Raw genomic sequence first — 25,247 nt, forward strand, 5'->3', positions numbered from 1 at the left:
TTATTTAGTCTCATACACTAAAAATAAAGATGATTCATCTAATATACTAAAGATTTACTTACTTAATAAATTAAATAAATTTATTTCAACAATTTTTTAAAGGTAAGTGGTTGCAAACAATTTATAATTTATTTATTTGTTTATTTACAAATTATATAGGCTTACTTTAAACAAACAAACAAACAAACAAACAAACAAACAAACAAACAAACAAACAAACAAACTAACTAACTAAAATGAGTAATGCTCGACCTAATTTGTTTAAATTCAGCCCATATACAGTATATTGTTTGCAACCACTTACCTTAAACTGCAAGCTTTTCCAATGCTGCCGTACAGAGCATTTTTGCCATTCACACAGTGGTACAGACAGTATGTCACAGTCTGAAAGAGCTGATGATGATGATGATACAGAGGAAGGTCTCCAGACTGGCACACAATGGCACAGACAGATCCACTCTGTCTGCCAATGACAAACCCATAGGAAGCAAAGTCTGGCCTGGCACTCGCTGGTACAGTCGCCAGCTAGCCAGACAACAGTGACTCACGGCGAGAAATGTTTCCTCATCCAAAATAAATACACCAAACAGACTAATAGCAGCTTTTACTGTGAAGATGCAAAATTTGCAGCACCTGAAACTACGGATACTGGAAGCCTGTGCTGGCATTTCTCCTGCGGTGTTGCTATCAGTGTGTAAAGAGTGGGAGAAGAGGCTTGCATTGACAATCCAACACAATGGGCAGCACATTGAACACATTTTAAAAGCGTTCAGAAACTTGTAAATAACTCCTAAAAGAATAAAGTTATGTTAAAACCAAGCACACCATTGTTTTCTTGTTAAATTCCCAATAGGTTTAATGTGTCAAATGACTCTCTTCCTATTGAAAAAAAAAAAATATATATATATATATATGTGTAACTACACTACAGTATTTGTTAGTTTATTAGTTGCATTGTAAATACTATATATACAGTACAATATATTTCTAAACAACTATTGCTACATTATTTTTCATGTGGTAGTAATTCTAATAAGCAACAAAAGCCTTTTTTGATTGTTGTTTATTATAATTAATATGGTGCTAAACTGTGGAAACAAAAAATGAAGTCTCCTCCTACTAGTCTTTTTAGTGGGTGTGATTGGTCTCTGCAGGGTTTCAGCACCACCTGTTTCAGGCCACGTTTAAGCCCCTTTAAGGCCTTTGTTCCCTCCTCCATCCCAACATCCGTTCATATTTGGGTGGGGAGTTTCTGTAATGCGGCTCTATTGCTTGTTGTTCTTCCGTTATTCTGGATTTCTCTCAGATCTGCATTTCATCAGGCCAGTTTCAGTTCACGAGATGTAGTTTCATATTGACAAAGTGTCTGGAGCTTTTGTTGCCAACGCAGGAAATCTATTAGAAATATGTGCCCAGGGCTACATTTTCGAGAACCGACAAATATTTACCCTGGACTACATCTTCTTGCAGTTTTTTTTTTTTTTGGTTTTCCAAGTCCAGTCCAGTAGAGGGGACAGTGTATGTTTTTAACAATCACAAATGTTACTGGAGCACACTTCTCATTAGTGCCATTTCTCCGCCCGCTGTGTACATATCTGCGCATATTAACGTCCTTCTGGGGCACATCCATGAGAGAAGCTGTTTAGCTTGACGTGCATAATAAATTAGCTTGATATTGACGGACCCACACACCCTAAACACAACCCATAGTGTTTTCAAACGCAAGCTAGAAGGAAAAAAATATTACGACTGCATGCTTCTACAACAACGTCACACTGGTTATTTTGGGTTTTGTTTTACCTCATTTCTGGAACAGTCCTTCGCCGGACTCCAACCCCAGTCCTCTCCGCTCCACGTCCCAAGACTGACACCTTTTGTGGTGAGCTACCGAGCAAACCAGTGATGCCAGAAAAGCCATTTTGCATCAAGACTGGCACCACCTGGAAGAAGCCCCTCCTATGACGCGAGTTCTGTTGTGAGGTGAATTCACACACAAATGAAGCGAATTTCACACTGAAAACGACTTAACTCGATGTTCAAACATCCAATTGCCTGTGAATATCGTGATTCATTCACACAACCCGCGTCCAGTGAAAACACCTCATAAGACTTCTGATTAAAATCCATGGATATTTAATAATGGAAAGCAATAATAATAGCTTGTGATATAAAGAGTTTCTCTCCTTTTTGATGATTTTTTTTTTTTACTGAGAAATATTTAATTTGTAAATTTAAGTATGCACAAAATAGACAATGTTTCCTTTTTTCCCTCAAAAGTTTGCATTTTTTAATAGGTCAAGCAAATAGCGACTAGGTCAAGCGATTTTTAGCACACGGTAAGAAAAAGTTTTGTGAACTTGCGAGCTGTTTTTGTGTAGCTGATTAAATCCTGAATTTTAATCAGTATTCATTATTTTAGGTTGATGCATGATCTATTGGCATTTGAAGCAACCTGGTGTTTTAAAGAGATTTTGTTGTGTGAAATTGTCAAGAAATTGTACAAGATTTGAATTTTTTTTCGTAATATATATTCATTCATTCATTCATTTATTTATTTTCGTTTTGGCTCATAGTCCCTTTAATAATCTGGGGTCACCACAGCAGAATGAACCACTAACTTATCCAGCACATGTTTTATGCAGCAGATACCCTTCTAGCTGCAACCCATCACTGGGAAACTCATACACTCTCATTCACACTCATACACTTTGGACAATTTTTTAGCTTACTCAATTCACCTGTACCGCATGTCTTTGGACTGTGGGGGAAGCCGGAGATATATATATATATATATATATATATATATATATATATATATATATATATATATATATATAAAATATAAATTAATATATATATAATATAATATATATATATTGTTAATTAATTTTATATATATATATATATATATATATATATATATATAATTAACAATTAAAGCAACAATTCATCTATTCAGATGCTTTGTAATAATGTTTCTCTCTCTCTCTCTCTCTCTCTCTCTCTCTCTTTCTTTCTCTCGCTCTTACTCTCTCCTTGGCCTCTCTAAGCCTCCATTAGTTCTGACATGCAAGACCACTGATTCTGTAAAGGTCAGGACCTCGCGCAGCAGGTCTTGGCAGGGTTTTAGTCCAGCATAATCACACATCTGCGTGCGAGAGTCCAACGCTGCCCACTGAGTTCCCCTCGCTCTCCTCTGACACGCTCTCACACCCCCTGAATCAGCAGAAGAGCCAACCAGTGACCGCTTCTCATCTGCAACACCGCCACTAATTGGACTGCTGTAGACTTTACTTGTGCACATTCAGTTTTTATTATTATTTTGTTCATTAGCTGTGGTTATTTCATGGGTTAAGCGAGTATGACAGAAATCTTATTACACTATATACGTTTGTTTTCGGATGGCATTTGTGGGCTTGGTAGAGGGTTGGTTGTGTGTTTTGGGTGGTTTTTAGAAAGTTGTTGGGAGTTAGTAGGGTGTTCATGGTGATTGCTAGATGTTTTGATGATGTTTTGAATGATTGCTTTTAGGAGTGCTCATTATATAGCAAAATTATTATCACAATGATAGTATGCACATACACTACCTGACAAAAGTCTTGTCGTCGATCCCAGTTGTAAGAGCAACAAATAATAACTTGATGTCTAGCTGATCACTGTTGAGCTGCATCCCAATCATCGCAAACACTGCAGAAGACCTACTGGAACCCACATGGACCCAGTCAATCAGTCAAGTTTGGTGAAGGACAAATCATGGTTTGGGGTTACATTCAGTATGGGGGCGTGCGGATCTGCAGAGTGGATGACAACATCAACAGCCTGAGGTATCAAGACATTTGAGCTGCCCATGACATTACAAACCACAGGAGAGTGCAAATTCTTCAGCAGGATAGCGCTCCTTCTCATACTTCAGCCTCCACATCAAAGTTCCTGAAAGCAAAGAAGGGTCAAGGTGCTCCAGGATTGGCCAGCCCAGTCATCAGACATGAACATTATTGAGCATGTCTGGGTTTAAAGGGAAGAGGAGGCATTGAAGAGGAGTCTTGATGAGCTCTGGGAGTCCTGCAAGAACGCTTTCTTTGCCATTCCAGATGACTTTATTAATCAGTGATTTGAGTCATTGGAGAGATGTATGGATGCAGTCCTCCAAGCTCATGATGGAGTCAGACACAACATTCATTCTGTTTCCACTGCAGCATGACTTTATATTCTATACTGGACATTATTTCTGTTCAGTGACAAGACTTTTGTCTAAGCAGAGTCAGAGCTTACTGTCCTAATTAAATCATTAACAATCAAGGCATGATCATATTTTATTTTGTATAATAAGCGTAATCTAGAGGCCTTTGCCTTTCATATAAGCCAATACTGATACCAAATGATCAACTAGAAGTCAAGTTAATATTTGTTGTTCCTAAAACTTGGATAGGTGTCAAGACATTTGTCATGTAGTGTATGCATGTGATAAATTACATTTTTTATTTATTGATTGTTTACTTAAAGGGCCATGAAACCCCCTCATTTCAGCAGGGTGTTTTCACACCTCTACTTTGGAAAAAGTCAGAAAAGTGGGCGTGTCCAGCTGTTTAGGGGGGAGTGTCGGAGGAACTAAAGTGGGATGGTGTGGGAGTGTCTATTTGTGCACGCGCGAGTTTCAGAGTCAAAATACACACCCACACAGACAGGAGAAAGGGATGGTGTTTAACCTACAGGGACATCTGTAGTCGAATTATTTGCCAAATTATTAAATGTTGGACTTTAACTGCAGTTTGGCTCTTTCATTCAGGGAATTCATTCATGTCTCTCGCGACAAACGAGATATTTGATTCGAGGAACTGCTGCAAGCGTGTATTTTTCATGCAATGTTTGATACCGCACGGCAAATGAGAGAAAAAAACTCAGCATTTCCCGGAAACTTACATGCACACGGCAGGTAGCGTCAGAAAGCCGCGTGTGTTATTCCGGTCACAAAATGCGGTGCTAACATTTCTGCACTCAGTGCAATAGTTAACTTAATTCGATACGAACAAACTGAATAAACAAAGAGCACTGGTCGCTCACTTACCAAATCTGTAGAGACAGGACAATCACCAGCAACTAGAGCCGCGTCTTTATGAAGAGAATACTACAAGCGAATCCAGATTTCAGCGTTTGCAGACGAGAACAGCTCTCAGGTAAACAATGTTCCTCCTTAGACACGTAAGTTATTGTTGTCGCGCGTCGCGTACACTGTTAATCCACACGTGATCCAGATAAGCTCTCACAGAGAGAAAATGAAAACGAAACTTAACAGCAGCAAACTATAAAAGCAACACTTCACGCTTGTTTTGCCAACACAACGTGGCGTCTTTGTGGTGTAAACACGGTGACAATAATGAATATTAATGAAGTAGCACAATAGAGCGCGCTGATTGGTTTGACCCAAGCCTTACTCATGCATTAATGCATCACACTGTAAGACGTAATAAGACTCACTCAGGCACAGACGTCCAGTCTGCACGCTGGAATACAACGCTATTATGTCATGGCCGTGACGCAGCTTCAAAAATGCGTTTCAAACAGGAAGTACAAATTTGCTTGAAATACCGCAAAAACAACCAATTTACACTTTTTAGTGAAATATAGGTGTCCTGATAGTGTTTTTAGCAGTGTGGGACACATATATGACTGTCAACAGCTCAAAAAATGTGTTTTGGTGTTTCGTGACCCTTTAAATTTGACCAATCGGATGGGGCCTTACTATCTTTAGCCCCGCCTCCCCAGTAGTTGCTGTTTTAGGTTAGGGTTAGGAGCGCCTCAAAGCAAAATCCAGAGCTGAAAATAAACACTAATGACAGGAGTCGAGATGAGAGCGGAAAATGACAACAGCCAATCAGAGTTTACACTCTATTATAGTGTTTCAAAGTGTAAATGTTTGCACCTTGACACAATTTTTTAGGGTGCTTTCACACCTGTGAATCGATTCAGTTGTTCCGAAACAGAGATTAAAATTGTTACATTGTTGCTCTTTGCTCTTGGAGCGGTTCGCTTTCACATTGCAAAGTTTCTAATCGGACTAAAAGAGCTAAAACAAGTCACGTGCGAGTAAACTCTCCTCACATTGGTCAGAGTGTCAGGGTTTATTTTGCAGCGTCCCGCTCAGCTGTCAGGAGAGATGGTGGTTTGGTGGTGATTGACAGGAAGCGCGCGCGTGACGTGTCTGAGGAGAGACGCGGTGGGGAGGGGTGAGAAGGGTGCGCGACGATGCCTATTTGAGGACTGGGAGAGAAACGCGAGATTACCGGTAGATCATCACTCGTTTGCGGGCATCCGGAGACTCGCGAAACTTCCCGCCCTACTCATAATTCTCTCTTCATGTAGCCGTAAGCCTATTACATATCCATAAAACACTGTAATATAACCGCGCTCGGATCGGATTGCTTTCTCACTGCAATCGAACCGCTCCAGGGTCTGTTTCAATCAAGCCGAGACCACCTCACTTAAGCGATCTCGGAGCGATTACTTTGGCGCGGAACAGAGTGCGATTGCCCTGTTCACATATGCCAATCGAACCGCGCTAACTTGGCAAACGAGATACGTTCCGACGTTCCGAAACAAAAGTGTAGGTGTGAAAGCACCCTTAGTCTGTATTAGAAATTAGGGATTTAACAAGTCATTGTATGTGATTATTCAAATTGGTAGACATGTTGAATGAATCGCACGATACATGTTTTAAACAGAGGGGGTGCTGTGTTTAAAAGCACAAACTCTCTTTACCTGCACATCAGTGGCAAGCAAGAGGTGGAGCTTCCAAGTAAAATAACAGCGGTGAAGTGCGCCTGACAAACATTAACTGTGTGCAAATACTGCGAAGAGTCGTTTACTTACACTAACAGAACAACAAATATGGTGCACACAAACCGTCAGCAAAGTGAAAAACGACTTTAATTAGTCATTTTCTAATCAGTTTTTTTTTTGACCGTGGCCAGTCCCCTTGATCAGTGGCCCTATTGACCTCCTCTGTACACAGTGTTCTCTGGTGTAAGAAAGACTTTCCTCTCCAAACCAACCATCTCAGTCCCCAGTGAATGAGATTTATTTTTCCAACAGGGGACATTGTAAATGTGCAAAGACCTCAGCTTATGCCAGACCACATGGATATGCTGATATTTCTTTAAAGGGCACCACTGATGAAAACCCTCTTTTTTAGAGTGCTTTCACACCTGTGAATCGATTCAGTTGTTTCGAAACTGGGATTAAAATTGTTGCTCTTTGTTCTTGATGCAGTTCACTTTCACACTGCAAAGTTTTTAAACGGACCAAAAGAGCTAAAACAAGTCATATGCGAGCAAACTCTCCTCACATTGGTCAGAGTGTCAGGGTTTATATTTCAGAGTCGCGCTCAGCTGCCAGTAGTGTGGTGGTTTGGTGGTGTTTGACAAAGTGCGCGCGACGTGTCTGAAGATCGAGGACGGATGCGGTGGGAAGGGGTGAAAAGGGTGCGCGACTTATTTGAGGACTAGGAGGGAGACGCACGACTTCCGGGAGATTATCACTTGTTTGCGGGCATCCGGGAGTCTCTGTGCATTTGCGGAAGACTAACGAAAATTCCGGGAGACTTGGGATGTGTGGAATGACCTCCCGGCCTACTCATAATTCTCTCTTCATATAGCCGTATGCCTATTACATATCCATAAAACACTGTGATATAACCAGGCTCGGATCGTATCGCTTTCTAACTGCAATTGATCCGCTCCAGAGTTTGTTTCAATCTAGCCTAGAGCACCTTATTTAAGTGATCTCGGAGCGTTTGTTTTGGCGCGGATCCTACCGCGGTTGGTGGTTTCACATATGCCAAATGAACCAAGCTAACTGGGCAAATGAGACAACTTCCGAAACAAAAGTCTAGGTGTAAAAGCACCCTTAAGCTGTACAGCCGTGTGTCAGAACAATTATAAAAGAAGACGCTTCAATCCCAATTTGTATGTTAAATCAGGTTTATTTTGTACATTAACATAATGAATATCCACACAGCAGTGGATATTAACCTGTATCCTGTCACATTTGCGTGCAAAAACAGTGCAAAGCTAAACGTGCACACTGTCTGTGTGTGTGTGCATGTGTATCTGTGTGTGCACGTGAACTTTGTAACGACATTGTGTGTGACTCATCGTTGCAACTCCACAACAAATGCATCAATTAATCTTTGAAAAAGTTCTTGCTGTTGTATTTCTCACAAACAATATGTGAGATTTGCTTCCTTTATGCCTGTCTGTTGTCTGACACAGTCGAGGGCGGAGATTAAGGCACGTTGACAGGCGGTGGGCGGGGGCAGTCTACAAAAACAGCACCACAATGCTCAAAAGCTAATGATCACAAACTTAAAAATCTGATGGATGTTTTCAGCTGAAACTTTACAGACACAATCTGGAGACACAAAAGACTTATATTAAATCTGAAAAAGGTATAAACTATAGGTGCCCTTTAAAAAAAAAGGTAAAATCCCAGCACAGTAACAGTTTTAGTTTGTTTATATTAATGAGTCTTCTTTAGTTTGTATTACTCTCTTTTTTATTCTTTTTTTCCGCTATAGTTATGGTTATAAAATATAATCTTTTGCAAAAATGTGCAGCATTTTAGAAAAAAATGAAAGGGCTCCTCACCTTAAGTTTGTTTCTAATAATTTTGTTAAAAATTTTTGACAAAATCGTATAGTGAGTTTTGTATCATGATTCAGATCAAATGAGTCATGAGTCAGGTGAATCATTACATTACAATTAGAAATAGATCTAAAAATATATATTTTACCTTATTATTATTATTTAAATAAAAGAATAAATATTTTAGCTAATAAAATTAGCATTTTAAAATGAAATGTTAAATCGTAAGAAAAATCGTTGTCACTGTACTCAACCGCAATGTTGCATATTGACATTTTTTGCATTATCTTGCAGCCCTAGTTACTACAGCATTTCTGGGATTGCTAGGATTAGGGATGTGCATTTCTGATCATTCTTCATTTTGATTAATCCACAGGTTTGAGAAATGAGTTCTCAGTTAATCGGAGGTGGAGCTTAAGCAAGAGGCGGGGTGCGTGTGTGTGTGTCATAGCTACAATTAAATAACATTCAATTAAAAATATATATTTTAATTAAAGCCCTGTTAAAAAAGCTGTTGATAAAACTATGACAGGATTCAGAAAACACTGTTGGGTTATTAAAAATCACCATCAATATTGGTTAACACAGAAGTTTATTTATAAACTAATTTTGAGAGGATCACATGCTTATGATTGATGGCAGCTGGTCCTGCGTTATTCAATTCACCAATCAGACGATTCCTAAGTCACTATTAATACCCTAAGTTCCATATAACAGCCATCTTCGTTTTGAAGAATCCCCCCTTCCACCCCTACTTCTCATTTCCTAGATGGGTGGCACGGTGGCCCAGTGGTTAGCACTGTTGCCTTACAGCAAGAATGTCACTGGTTCAAGTCCTTACCAAGCCAGCCGACGTTTCTTTGTAAAGTTTACACGTTCTCCCCGTGTTGTCTGGTTTCCTCTCACCATCCAAAAACATGCAACTTAAGTTAAGTGACTAATCCAAACCGGCACCGTAGACATGCTCCTAGTAAGTAGTTATCTCTTAAGAGCAATTACTATCTGTTCATTGGCTACTACAGCAGGGGAGTTCCCGAGATCTACCTGAGCTCAAACTCCCCTCTCACCTTGCAAACGGGAGGGAGCCCCGGGCTCGAGGATCTTATGAGCTCAGGGCTCTCTCCCGTGACAGCATGCCAATCAAGCTTAATTATCAATCATCAGCAATCTGTGAACTCTTGAAGTAAACATTTAAAGACGCATGATGCATGTAGGTTTTCATGACACATTGTAAATAAAATTAATCATAAAGCCTAGAGACACAATATGTAAATGTTATTACAAATTGTGTTTATCTACAAACAATGCATGCGAGCTTGAACTAAATACCAGCATTATCAATCACAAAGAATGAAAGTAGTTTAATTTTAGAGCCAATCGATCATTGTTTTCATGCTCGATTGTTGCTGTTGTGTTCGAGTAATTGATTAATCAAATACTTGTGCATATCCCTAGCTGGGGTTGATGCTGTGTTTTGTTTGGTAGCTAGAACAGTTAGGGTGTTGTGAAAATATGAATGAAAAATTGTACATGGCTGTATTGTACCTTTAAGTAGATATACTCTCAGAAATAAAGATTCGCGAGTTGTCACTGGGGTGGTTTCTTTTGAAAAGGTAAACGTTTGTACCTCAAAAGTGTATATTAGTATTTTTGTTTTACTAATATTTTTTTCTTATTCACTGCAGCAACAAAATGCGAAAAAAATAAAAAATGCACTGAGCAAAAATTTAAAAAATGGCATTATTAATGTTTGCTTGCCTGTGTTGTCCCTTTAATGAGCGGAAACAGTTTTGTAAAGCGTGACAAGACACACATTGTCCTGCACTGCTGTGGACAAAAAGTTAATTTATGAGTTTGGAGAGGATGTGGAAATGTGACGCACACAGACCCATTTTTGTGGCTTTCTCTGGTTCCCACTAGACCCAGCTGCTTTTTCATTACCACTGCCAATTTTAAATCATGTGATGTGACTATTGTAGCCCACCAATCAGAGCTCAGAGAGAAGAGAGGATGAAGTCTGTGGTTGTGCTCTGAAATGCACTTAAAACAGCAATACTCTTTTTATTTTAAAAGGTTTGCTTACGAGCATTAAAAATAAGAAAGCAAAAAATCTAATCACTATTAAAACTGTCAAGTGCATTTATTTAATGTATTTACAACCTTAATATTTGTAATAAATGACTTATATTTTAATAGCTAAACTCATTTGATTTAGCCAATATTTGGTGTAATTTTAAGTGTAAATAATTATTATTGTAAATAATAATTAACAAAACTAAAAATGCACATTGCACACTTTTTGTTTAGGTTTTGTTTAAAGCACAACAATGAATAAAAAAGCCATTCCTATCACTATTTGCTGTCAAAACAATGTACAACCCTAAATTAGAAAATGATGGGACAGTATGAAAAACACAAACTTAGCAAAAATTAAGCGCAAAAAAAAACAGAAAGTAGTAATTTTGAAATTTACTTTGACTTGTATTTCATTACAGAATACAACAAACATTGTGTGGTCTTCAATATTTTATAGTTTTTTTTCTCAAAATCAACACATTAAAATGTTGGTTCTTGCGCCACATTTTAAAAAAAGTTGTAACAGTAAAGCTTTTACCACTTTGTAACGTTGTCATTCCTTTTTACAACACTTAAAAGACATTTACGGACTAAAGACATCAAGTGATGAACTGTTTCAGGTGTCCCATTTTGTCCCATTCTTCCTGCAATCAAGTCTTAAGGTGGGAAACAGTCTTCATTGTCGCATTTTGTGCTTCAAAATACACTACACATTCTCTATTGGATACAGGTCAGGACTGCAGGCAGGCAAGTCAAATACTGTACCTGTATCTTCATGCTCCACAGCCAGAATTGTTCGTTTTTGCATTGTCTTGTTGAAATATGCATAGGCATCCCTGGGAAAGAAGGCAGCATATTGTGCTCCAAAATCTCTATGTACATATGTACAGATGCCTCCAAGCCCAGAGAAGTCGAGGGTACTTCTGGACACTGTTAACATAGGGTTTCCTTTTAGCTGAGTGCAGTTTTAACTAGCATTTGTAGACGGAACTATATATTGTGGTACTTGACAAAGGATTGCCAAAGTAGTCCTGAGCCCATGTAGTGATATCTCTCATAGATGTATGAGGATTCTTGATGCAGTGCCACCTGAGTGATCGGAGATCACAGTTGTTTAGCTTAGACTTGCACCCTTGTTCTTTACTCACTGAAATTCCTCCAGAGTCCTTGAATCTTTTAATAATGTTCTGCACTGTTGAAGGTGAAATATCCAAATGTTCTTCTATCTTTCTTTGAGAACATTATTTTTTAAACATGTCAATAATTTTCTCACATATTTGTTGCTAAACTTGCCATTCTCTGCTCATCTTTGCTCCTAAAGGACTAGACCTTTCTTGGATGCTGCTTTTGTACCAAATCATAATTACAATCACCTGTGGACATCACCCGTTTCAAATTACATTGTTATTCAGGCAATTTACCTGATTACTAGCCCTAAATTGCTCCTGTCCCAACTTTGTTTTGGAAAGTGTTGCAGGTCTGAATGACAGGAAAGGATGTACAGTATATTTACAAATGAAATGAAGTTGACCAGACAAAACACAAACTATTTAGTGTTCATACTGTCTGCAATGAAATTCAAGTCAAAGTAAATTTGTAAATCACTACTTCTTCTTTTATTTGTGTTTTCCAAACTGTCCCAACTTTTTCTGATTTGGGTTTGTATTTGTAAATTTAATGTATGACATTTCTATGTATTTACATAACATCCTTGCAGAAGATGTATGTGGAGTTTTTCTTTTATTCTTTCAGTTAATAGGATTGTAAAATATTAATATTATTATATTGTACTCTTCCATTCACTGCGCTCTAAGTTTAGCCAACTATTAAGACTTCTGCTGTTGAGTAACTCGGAAATGTGAAAAGGGTCCATTAAACAGTTAATTTTTTCTCTCCTCTTTCTGAAACTTCCCGAAAGTTCCTGTGCTGCTAAAGCTCATCTTCCACCCCGTGGCCAATCAGGCGGCGGCTCTCGGCTGTTAGTCCCTGCCAGGCCCTCTTGCCTCTTTTTGTGGTTTGCACAAAGGGGCCGCTGCCCTCTCGCAGGCTACGTTACAGTCTGTCACATGAGGTGGACACTCTAGTCCTGCCGCGCTTTATTTGCTGTGGCACTACAGATTACTTCCACAGTCTCAGTCTGCGCTGCACATCCAACTCAATTATGGGCGATTAGTGGCTCACCGTAAACCCCCTCCCCTACACCGTCCATAGTATACACACACACCCACACACACACACACACACACACACACACACACACACACACACACACACACACACACACACACATCTGAGGAATGCACTGCTTGGATAACAATGCAGAACTTTGACAAGCGTTGAAATGCTCTTGCACATTGAGAATTTCTTTAATCAGAATTTTTTGTTTTGAATATGCTCATATATTTATACTTGTTATATAAGTGATATTAAATTAAAGACTAAGCCGAAGGATAGTGAGAGTGAGTGTTTTGTGTATACTTTTGCAATTGCAATTCATTATGAGAATGCCTTTTGTATGCGAGTATGTAGTCACATGCCTTTATTTGTATACATATGTCTTTGTATTGTGGAAAACAATAATGTTTGCTAAATAAGAATTTAATTAGTTTTTGTGGACAATGCAAAGATGATCATTACATTTTTTCAGTGCTCTTTTAGTATTGATAAATACTGGCTTCTCAATATTTATTGAGTTAGCTTTTATTTTAATAAATATTTTGGTTTTAGTTTTAGTCATTTTGTTCAGTCATTGTAATATATATTTTCATTATGTCTGTGCAGTTTGCATTAAGATTTATGTAATGTAATAAATTGTTTTGATTCAAGTTTTAGTCATTTTGTCGAAACATAGTAATATATATTTTTTAACTAAGTCTGTTAAGTTTACAGAAAGTTTTATTGCTTTTTTGACATTGAATCTTTATATCTCAATATCTATCCGTCTACCTATCTATCGATTTGTCGGTCTGTCCGTCCGTCCGTCCGTCTGTCTGTCTGTCTGTCTGTTGAATAACTTTATTTATTTTGGATGGTGAAAGCAAAATTCTCCTACGAGAGTGATGATAGCGCCTCCCGATAGTGAATGCGGTTATACTCACGGCAGGTATTATTTGATAATTCGGTCGTTTATTTCACTGATTTTTCAACCGTCAAACGTCATCAGGGAAACGGTTTGAATTTCCGCTTAGAAAAAAAATTTTTGTTTAAAAAAACATTAGTGTGCCATTTAGGATGCCACTACATACAAATACTATCCTGTTGAGTGTTTAAGTGCATAAGTACATAGTGCATAGTGTATAGTGTGCCATTTGGGACGCAGCTATAGAGTTTTGACCTGTACTTAATTTTTTTGCACCATTGCATTTTACAGTAAGACATTTAATATTTTCGATATTTTATACAATTTTTTCAAGATACAATTATTTTTTGTTCTATTTTTTATCCTCTGCATTTCTCCACTTTTCTAGCTTGCTTTCAAATCTATAAAATGGATCTATTAAATCTTGTTGGCTTCTTGACAAATTGCTTCTCCTTCTCTTCAGTAAGTATACTAAATAATTACTGTAAGTAATTATAATAAGCACAAGGTAAACTTGAATAGTTTTGATCTACTATATGACAGGCAGACTGTTTTAGTGTTTTCCGTTCATTTACGGTTGTTAATTGCATTATGAGATGTTGATCTCTGCTCTGTCGACTTTTCCCAGCAGGCACAGGTTGTCAACATGACGTCAGTTTGACATTGTACCCCAACATGGGATGTTGCATATTGTTTAGAAATCGTTGGATTGATGACAGAATCCAGTATCAGACCTATGTCAATACGATTTTGGTTATTTTCCAACGCAACCTAAAAACAACAAAATATCAGCATCTAAAGATGTTACAGCTTGAAGTTGTGTGGACGTTACCAATTTGACGTCTATCAGACGTTGCATTTTGGTTGCCATACCTGACAAATAAATGCCAGTATTTGACGTTAATGGTTTAAGATATTGGCCCGACGTTGGATTTTGGTCACTTTCCAACACAACCTAAAATCAACGAAATATCAACATTATTTAGCATAGCATTTTATTGACATTCTGGTAGTTTGAAATAATATAATGTACAATAAAAAATATAGAGAGCAATAAGTCTGTAAAATAACAGAACATGTACTGCCAGTTTATTACAAGATTTTTGTAGCGTAACACACAACACCAACCCAGACAATATATTACTTTAAACTATTAAAAAATGTTTATAAAAGTCACTTATTTGAAGCTTTTCGGGTTAAAAGATGTTGGAAGAAAGACCAAGGTCCCATAATGCAACTCAAAAGCATAAAGACACAATAACAAACACAAACATGAATCCCAAAATACAGAAAACTGCTGATTTACGGGTCTTTTTGCAGTGTTCCTTGTGAATAAAATGCATTTGCCTTGCTCTCATCATCCAGTCACTTTGAAAAATACAACCGCACACACACACACACAACCACACTCTGAAGTGTGCGTGTTGCATGAAGTATGCCATATGCATCGAAGTTAACTTTATTTGTTTTATTCACACGCTCAAATAATGCTGAAGCAATTACGGAGGCACGGCTTCCCCCAAACTCCGCCTAAGGATGCGCATCACTGCTCCCTGGCATGATTTTCGGACTCCATTGTGTGGCTTTCATTGTCCTCCCTCCCTCAAGCCCCAAACTCTCGCAATCTCCCCTCTAGTTCACTGCTCGCCCCCTGCGCTCGGCCTCTGCACACCTGGTCCTGGCAAATTAGTGAGAAAGAGAGAGAAAGGGGGATGTTATGGGCCCTTTAAACATTCCGACGGAGCGAAAAGTTAATGATGGTTGAAAAGTTTGTGGAACAGAAAATTGCTGGCAAAAGAAACCACATGGCGTACTTCTTTTTTTTTTTTTTTTTTTTTTAGAATGCACTTTTTATTTGGTGTGACTAAGTTGAGACAAAGTAAGCTTTTTACAAATGGTACGATTAATGTCCTTCATTTAGGCCTGTGCATTATGATGATATATATTTTATGGACAAAATTAAAAATGACATTTTTTTAAATACTGTGGTCTTATAATTTATTTTGTCAAAATACATTGTTTATGATAATACCATGTTTAGAATTCATATGATTGCAATTGGCGGCGCAGTGGCGCAGTGGGTAGCACGTTCACCTCACAGCAAGAACGTTGCTGGGTCGCTGGTTCGAACCTCGGCTCAGTTGGCGTTTCTGTGTGAAATTTGCATGTTCTCCCTGCGTTCGCGTGGGTTTCCTTCGGGTGCTCCGGTTTCCCCCACAGTCCAAAAACATGCGGTACAGGTGAATTGGGTAGGCTAAATTGTCCGTAGTGAATGAGTGTGTGTGTGAATGAGTGTATATGAATGTTTCCCAGAGGTGGGTTGCGGCTGGAAGGGCATCCGCTGCATAAAAACTTGCTGGATAAGTTGGCAATTCAATCCGCCGTGGTGACCCCGGATTAATAAAGGGACAAAGCTGACAAGAAAATGAATGAATGATTGCAATTAGGGTTGCACTGTTTACCGGTATAATATAGTATCACGGTCCTATGGCTACAAAATACTGGCGGTGCCACTGTAGTTTGTTAACAGTAGTATCGACATTAATGATTTATCTACAGTAGATGATGTTGCATGTGGAAAAGTCACTCAAATGCTCACACAATTATGCAACAATAAATTATTTTATTTTAGTAGTCTGTGGAGCCCTTTAACGTTGCAAAACTGTGTAGAATTTGCACCTTTTATGGTGCCTATTGCACATATTCTAATGCTTCAGTTGGAACCAAGCGGCAACCTCCCGCTCGACCTTGGGAAGCCAGTACGGAAGTAACTGAAACTGCAATTCATCGAAATTCCGCTAGTCTTAGTCCTGGCTCCATAATAGAGAAAATTTCAATTGAGCCCACGGTTAGAATGGCCAACTTTACAGCAGGAAAAAGGTGTTTACAGCCTGGGACAAAAAAATTTTTTGGTTCATACAGCTAATATTACCCTTCATGACAACTGTTAGGGGGTATAACTCATCCGTTTCCTTTATGTTAGGCTATTTTAAGTTTGCATAATTAAGGGCGTGGCCACTTGATTGACAGCTAGGTCTCGTTGGTCGCCGTCACTTCACCTCAGCTGATTCCGGCTGATTAGCCACTGAACTCGGCATATTCATCATATTTTTGTGTTGTTTTATGTGGCTTTACACAGTCAACTGCCTTTTGGATTTATTTCTTACAATTATCAGATGATATGGGATGCTGTGTGCACTTAATTGTGCTCACAAACCATTCATGTGGCCTCTATTTCCTATGTGAGTAAAGTTATATACTTATACACCATCTCTATACATGTATTTGTTTTATTTAAGATCATTTATCGTTTATATTTATATTTAGAGCTGTAATGCACTTCAGAATCTGTCAGATTGATTAGCTGTAGGCTCTAGAACAGTCATCTGAAGCGTTGTCATACAGTGTTATGCTGGATTTCATCAATAGCCTTGCATTAACTAACACAGACTATATCTGAAGTGTTTGGAAGTAATTTGCGTTTTCCTCCTGTAGAAAAACATCATAAGAACAATGTTTAGTGGCTCAATGTATTACAGCAGTGTTTTTACAAGTCTAAACACTTTATTGACATAGTATACAACCAAGCACAAGTGGTCAGAACACAAACGAGTTGCAAGTGATAAAGTATTAAGCGTTCTCCCAAAGTAAAGTGTGTCTGAACCAGGTCCAAGCAAAATGCCAGCAGGTGTCTGTAGCTCCGCTCACTCTCCGCCTCTTTGCCCTTGTTTGGTTTCCTGCCGTGGGTGTGATGACATTCGTACAAAATGGCGACGGTTGGCCGCGCCTACTTGTGGCTTCTTTTGCTGTGTTCAGAAACTTATGGGTGACATCACGGATACTACGTCCATATATTTTACTGTCTATGGTTGGAACGCACATCTGAATCGGTTCATTTCTGTTCCTGTTAATATGATTTTGTAGCTACAACAACCGTGACAAACTTTTAAAAAGAACGACTCACAAAGTGAAATGTTGAATTACTTTGGATTGTTACCCGATAAGACTGGGGAAAAAATTGATAATATACCCAAAATAGCAACAGGAAACATTGAAACGTTTTTTGACCACTTCATATAGGCTAATTATGTTGGAAAAAAATGTCTTTGATATAATTTGTATCTTTATTTTAATGTATTTTTGTTGGTCCGTTATCTGCAAAATAAACAAAAAGAATGAATACATTTTAGGTGAAATTTAATTATTTAAGTATTTTCTCTATAATTTGAGTTATGAATTACAATATCGCAATACTACTTGGTATCGTGATACTTCAGCTGGTATAGTATTGTAAGATTTATTAATGGTATCATGACAACCCTAATTACAATATTACACGCTAATATGGGGATGCCAACAGAAACATGAATAACATCACAAAGCTAAATTTTGCAATGTATTATATTATTAATGTATATAATATTAATAATAATTCTATTTTCATAATTATAGTTTTTTTCTGTGGTTTTCACCTTTATTGGACAGGACAGTAATAAGAATTGAGGGGAAAGCATGGGGAGCAGAGAGAGGGGGAGGATTGGCATAGGACTGCGAGCAGGGAATCGAACTTGGGTCACCGTGAGCACCGTGGTGCATCTGTCGATGTACTAACCACTACACCACTGGTGCCGATTATAATGAATATATATATATTATATATATATATATATATATATATATAATGAATATATATATATATATATATATATATATATATATATATATATATATATATATATATATATATATATATATATATATATATATATATATATATATATATACAATGCGATAATTCAGCACTAACTAATTAGATCAAGTTTATGAGATGATGTGAAAGAGGATGCTGTGCCATTGAATGAGTTTGATTATTTATTAACCAAGTAAAACCAAGACTTTTTTTTACAAACTGGCTTTTCTCTCAGAGCCAGAGTGTCAGTTTACAGTAGGGGGCCATTTTAGAACCTATAGCACATATTATTTAAGTATTTTCAAGATAAACAGAATGTATAAGTGCAATATATATTATAAATGTATATATTTGCACTCTTTCAACATAAAGGTTTACCATTGCACAACAAGAATTGTGATTTAACTTTTCAACTATGAAAACAAGTTTTACAAAGATATATTGTGCCACTGAATATTCAAAACTTAAGGTGGTGAACTAGCAGTGTTATGCTGCTTTGAAACATCACTGTCACTGTAAACAACAGGCTAATAAAAATATAAATAAATAAAAATTAACAGGAGGAGGTGTTTAAAACCTTCGTTCTCCGTGACACTAGGCTGAATATCTTTGCAGATGAACAATGCAATAGCATCCGTTATTGGCGTAGAGCGAGCAGAACTGTTGCGCATGGAGAAAACTTTCAATGCTTTTTTCACCACTTTTGGAGCTGGTAGCTACAGTTGAAGTAGAGCAGGAAGCCGGGGATGCAGGAACACTGGAAGATGCTTCCACAACAACACAGAGGCGCTGCTTAAAGTGAGATATCAGATTAGCCGTACTGCCCGTGTATTTTACAGATGCGCGGCACATTTTGCAAATTGCATCTGTCCTGTCATGTCGTCCATCCTTTTTGCAGAATCCATAATGTTGCCATACTTTAGATTTAAAACTCAGTGGGGAATAAAATGTTTGTTTTGCTTCTCGCGCTTTCTGAGGGCGCTCCACTAGCTTCATCCGCACACCTGATACACTGAGTTGTAGTGTAAGTGTACACATCCGCAAGTCCGTTGCTAATGCATACTTTATGTAGGTCGATTAAATTATGCGCCAAAAACAGGTTGACAACACTTGTTAATAAATAAAAAATACATTCTATGTTAAAAATATAAGTTGTATCTTGGAAAAACCGATGCATATATATATTATATACACACACACACACAAACACACAGGGCTTAACATTAACTTTTTTGATCACCAGCCACTGTGGCTAGTACATTTCCAACATTACTAGCCACTCACCATTTTCACTAGCCACACTTTTCTTGTTGGGAAAATATATTTTATATGCATAAATTTGACTTTGACATGCTAAAATGACTTGATTTAGATGTTGTGTTATGTCCACATGCCTTCTCAATAATTTAACTTCTTGTGTGTGTATTGTGTATTAGCTTGCTCAGTGTGCATGAGCAAATGGGTTGTGTCACAATGCAATCAGTTTTTATTTCACAACTTTTCAGGGCTCAAAGTTAAGGATTTACCAAATTTATATCTGACCACACCGAATAAGTATTTCTTAGCCACAATTCCTAATGTGTCAAAACAAGGAAGATATAGCGTGTATAGGTGCACTTTTTAATTCAACAAAACTTTTCTTTAAAAAACATTAACTTTAAAAAATAATTATTGTCATAAATCTAAAATATGCACAGTAATCTGTCCTGGCTAAAAGTCCCAGGTTACCAGTTAATTACACATACACAGGGAGTAATCTCCCATTAAAGCAATAATATTGTAAAAAATATATACAATTAAACCATATTAACAAAAATAACAGTAAGCAAAAGAAAGCAGGTGAAACATACTGTGTTTGATAATGAAAGGATGTTCACGTGCACACGGTTAATATAGCCCTTTTAATGATCTGTTTAAAGAATAAAATGAAAGCAGTGACCGCTGCTGCTTACAAAAGAATATGTGTATTTTTTTTTATCTTGAGCTCTTGAAAGCAGCAGGACTGACTGTGGGTGAACGATCATCGCTCTTTGTCCAGTCTATTTCAAAGGGAACAGATCGCACCAGTTGCGCTTCTTCCAGGCATGGTTGCTTTGCGCAAGTAAACAGGAGCGCACAGACTTTTTAACAGTCGCGCACATCACATCACCTATGCACGCGAGTGATCATCCGCTCAGCATTTCCCTTCTTTTTTGCTGTTTTGCTCGCGCAAACATAATTATTTTTGTCAGTCGTGCTGCTTCTCGATTCTAAAATCACATTTGCACGCATATTGGGCCATGCTTATTGTCGAACCCTGTTTTTAAGAAAACTACACTTTGTTGCAGATTTCCAACCAGCCAAAGTGGCTAGTGGAGGTGTCTGTCTAACCCGCCAGAGCTAAAATCTACCCACATTTGGCAGGTTGGCGGGTGTAAATGTAGGTAGAGCCCTGTGTGTGTGTGTATATATATATATATATATATATATATATATATATATATATATATATATATATATATATATATATATATATATAGTAGCGAGGCAGAGGGAACAAACAAGTCCCCGGAGGGTGATTTATTTACAACGTGCAGAAGTAAAACAAGATGAAAGATGAATACGGTGCTCTAAGTTGTGCTCTGGTGCTCCGGGGAGAAGGTGAGGTTGAGTGAGAGTTCTGGTGAAGGATCGGTCAACTGCTGGAGTCCGCTGTGTAGGAGAGACAGAGAGACACATATGATAGCGTCATTGAGTGAAATGAAGCTCGTCTTCCTCGTGTTTGGGGTTGGCTTATATGTGTGTCTCTTAACTAGCTCCAGCTGGGACCGTTCCGTGATGATGAGGTGACAGCTGGGGTGAATTCTGGACCAAGGCGACGTGGCAACAGTATACTCGCCACTATATATATATATATATATATATATATATATATATATATATATATATATATATATATATATATATTTCATATTTCTACATTTTCAATCAATCATTTGACCTGGAGTTTTAAATAAAGTGAAAAATATGATCACATATGAAATGAGTAGATTTAAGTCATTATCCAGATATAAGATGTCTTATTAACCATGATATGGGACTTTTGTCATATTTTCCTGCCTTTAGTTTTAGCAATTGCAAAATTAAGTAATTGAAATTTACACAACACTCTTGTGCTTTTATTAGAAGCAGTTCAAATGGCCACCTAATCTGAGTATAAAGATAATAATGTAAAACAGAAACAGTCAATAAATATGAACTATTAATTGATTCAATTTACTGTAATGGTACTATATCATGGTATATATCATTATCAGGATATAAGATGACTTATATACCATGATATGGGATTTTTGTCATATTACCCAGCCTTTAGTTTTAGCAACTGAAAAATTAAGTAATTGAAATTTGCACAACACTCTTCTCTACCAGAAGCCGTTCAAATGCCCACCCAATCTGAGTATATGCAGTACTTTATATTTGGTCAATTAATATGATTCAGTTTACAGAAATAGTACTATATTGTGATAAAGAAGTCGTTATCAGTATATAAGATGATTTGTATACCATGATACAGGATTTTTGTTTCTTTCACAGAACGCAAGTTTCTGGAGGGCACATAAATCTGCAGAAGTGAGAGCAGATAAGAAGGAGCAAAGCCAGAAGATGTTTTATGTTTTATTTGATACATTTGTCAATAAAATAAATTAGTTGTATGCTGAATTGTACACCTGTCATGCTCTAAAATGTAATATTAATTTGGTTAGGAGCTAATAAGGAAATAAATCAACTGAATGTGTATATTAAACAGAGCATGAACTTATACACTGTAATTTACACATTTAATGTGTGATGAGAACTTTTTAAATATTTGTTTAAAATGTGTGTGGTGGTGGAAATGACATTTTAACAGTTTATTGTGAAAAAAAAGAAAAATAGCTTCAGCGATTAGCTTTGAATTGATACTAGCCTTTCATGTATACGAAACACTCTTATTTACCTTAATTTTGTTTGGTTTTTAAAAACGTCTTTAAAGGTACATCATGTTCGGAAATGACGTAGAATAAATGTATTTCCTTATCAAGCAGTATTTACCTTGATTTTTCTTCAAGTGTTGGTGATAAAAGTTTAAATTCTCTCTATCTTGAACATGTTCTCAGATGTCACTATTCATTTTCACAGAAACCGCCTAAATAATCTTTCACACAAACTTTTTAAAGCGACATTACAGTGTTGTGGTGGAAATGACACTGGTGCTGTGCGACAGCTATATTTTGTATAAAAAATAATATTGATAATAGTCTCACATTAATGACTATACAATATTTAAATTATTTCACAAGTGCTTAATTAAGAGACATGAATAGCTACCAGATAAATATTATTTTAAAATGTTATTATCGATGTTTAAGTTTAAAACTCTGGGTGTGCGACAAGGTGAAAACAGTGATTTTGACACCTAAAAGGAGGTTGAATAATATGAAGAATATATAATAGAAAGCTAGTACTTTTATAAAAGTATTGTGTTTCCTTTTCATGTGATTAATTTGACTTAGTGTTTGTTTTATTTTTTGTTTTTTTTTTACAGATACACTACCTTGTTTTTGTACTTTAGTGAAGAACCGCAAGAAAATGAATGTTTTGGTAAAATGTATGTCTTTTTTTGCCATGTGTGTTTACTCCGATAACATTTTATTTATTAGTACTAATTTCCAATTGTATTTTTTGGTTCATTCAACTTCTGTAGTTTCAGACCATTCAGACAAGAAATGTTCAGTCAGCACAACTTAAAAAAACAGAGCCATGTGTGTTTGCTCGGATAACATATAATTTCTTAGTACTAATTTCCTTTTGTATTTTCTTGTTCTCTCAACTTCTGTCATTTTTGGCCATCCAGACAAGAAATGTTCAGTTAACACAACTTTTGCTCTGGTAACATATAATTTCTTAGTACTAATTTCCTTTTGTATTTTCTTGTTCTCTCAACTTCTGTCATTTTTGGCCATCCAGACAAGAAATGTTCAGTTAACAACTTTTGCTCTGGTAACATATAATTTCTTAGTACTAATTTCCTTTTGTATTTTCTTGTTCACTCAACTTCTGTCATTTCAGTCCTGCAGACAAGAAATGTTCAGTTTGCACAACTTAAAAATATTTGTTGTGCTGCAGGTGCAGGTTTCCAGAAAACTACTAATGTTAAGTTGACTCAACTAGACATTTTTTGTTTCACTGACAAATTATTTTCAGTCAGTGTAGCTGATGTTTTCAAAAGTTGAGTAAACAAGAAAAAACAGAAGGAAATTAGTACTAAGATTTTTTTTGTTGAACTGGCTTAAAATTTTTTACAGTGTAGGTTTTATTGTTAGTTTGACAAAGAACGAGGAATTTGTACACAATTATATATATTTTTGGATATATAATCAAAGGACTTAAAAGTGCCATAGTTGAAGAATTACCCTTAAATGCCCACCCAATGCAATCTGAGTATATACTTTAGTTTATAATGTAAAAAAATAATCAGTCCTTTATATGTGGTCAATGAATATAAGCTATTAATTGATTTAATTTACAGAAATGGTACAATTTCGTTATATATAAGTCGTTATCAGTATATAAGATGACTTACAAACCATGAAATGGGATTTTTGTCATATTTCCCAGCCTTTCGTTTTAGAAATTGCAAAACTGAATGATTATAATTTGCACAACACTCTTTTCTACTTGTCCTTGTTTTTTTTTTGTCCTCTACTAGAAGCCGTTCATATGCCCGCCTTCTCTACAGGCTCTAATCTGGCCTGACAGCTTCCTCTAGTAATTGGTGCTAACACCCAGATGGACGGGGCTCTAATTTGCCGTTCCCAATAAAGAGAGGCGGCTGAGGGGGCGGCGGAGGGGGGAAGCCTTGATTTGTTGGTTATAGATACAGAAGCCGTAAACACCCCAGGCCTCTGGGCCGACAGTTTGAGCAGGCTTTTGTTCACACATTTGGTCAAAAGAAGCGCTCTTCCCAGCCTCCCCCTCTTTCTCTATCGCTTATATACACACACATACAGTCCATTCGCTCGGTTTTATTCAGCCTATAGCTGGTGTGTGTGTGTGTGTGTGTGTGTGTGTGCGGATGGGTGGCCGTGACCTAAGCGTTTCTCAGGGCAACTGCTTGACCTCTCACTATTAATGAGGCCACAGGGAATGAGCTCTGGGTCAGTGGTCAGGTAGGGAGAAGATATGAGGTGTTTGTGTGACAGCAGACGCATAATCCTGCTGCCATTACAACTGATTCTTCTAGCTTTCTGGCATTCTGTGTCTGTGTATTTGTCTGTCTGTCTGTCTATTTATCGGTCGATCTGTATGTCTGTTTACTGGTCTGTCTGTCTGTCTGTCTTGTCTGTCTGTCTCTCTGTCTTGTCTGTCTCTCTGTCTTGTCTTGTCTGTCTCTGTCTTGTCTATCTGTCTGTCTTGTCTGTCTGTCTCTCTGTCTTGTCTGTCTCTCTGTCTTGTCTTGTCTGTCTCTGTCTTGTCTATCTCTCTGTCTTGTCTGTCTCTGTCTTGTCTGTCTTGTCTGTCTTGTCTGTCTCTGTCTTGTCTGTCTCTCTGTCTTGTCTGTCTGTCTCTGTCTTGTCTGTCTCTCTGTCTTGTCTTGTCTGTCTCTGTCTTGTCTGTCTGTCTCTGTCTTGTCTGTTACTCTGTCTTGTCTTGTCTGTCTCTGTCTTGTCTGTCTGACTGTCTGTCTATCTTGTCTATGTTGTCTGTGTGTCTGTCTGTCTTGTCTGTCTCTCTGTCTTGT

General features: G+C 37.4%; 1 protein-coding gene across 4 annotated transcripts in view; it reads left to right on the forward strand.

The window, feature by feature from the left end:
* helz2c (helicase with zinc finger 2c) overlaps positions 1-25,247 on the forward strand; it is a 284,230-nt gene that overhangs the window by 42,690 nt on the left and 216,293 nt on the right. For 2 of the 4 annotated variants that reach the window (XM_087259336.1, XM_087259337.1), the window contains exon 2: positions 18,280-18,419. The gene's annotated coding sequence lies outside the window, so the exon portion shown is untranslated. 4 annotated transcript variants of the gene reach the window in all.

The sequence above is a fragment of the Danio rerio genome, chromosome 7, assembly GCF_052040795.2.
Source record: "Danio rerio strain M-AB ecotype USA chromosome 7, GRCz13ab, whole genome shotgun sequence".
Taxonomy (NCBI): Eukaryota; Metazoa; Chordata; class Actinopteri; order Cypriniformes; family Danionidae; genus Danio; species Danio rerio.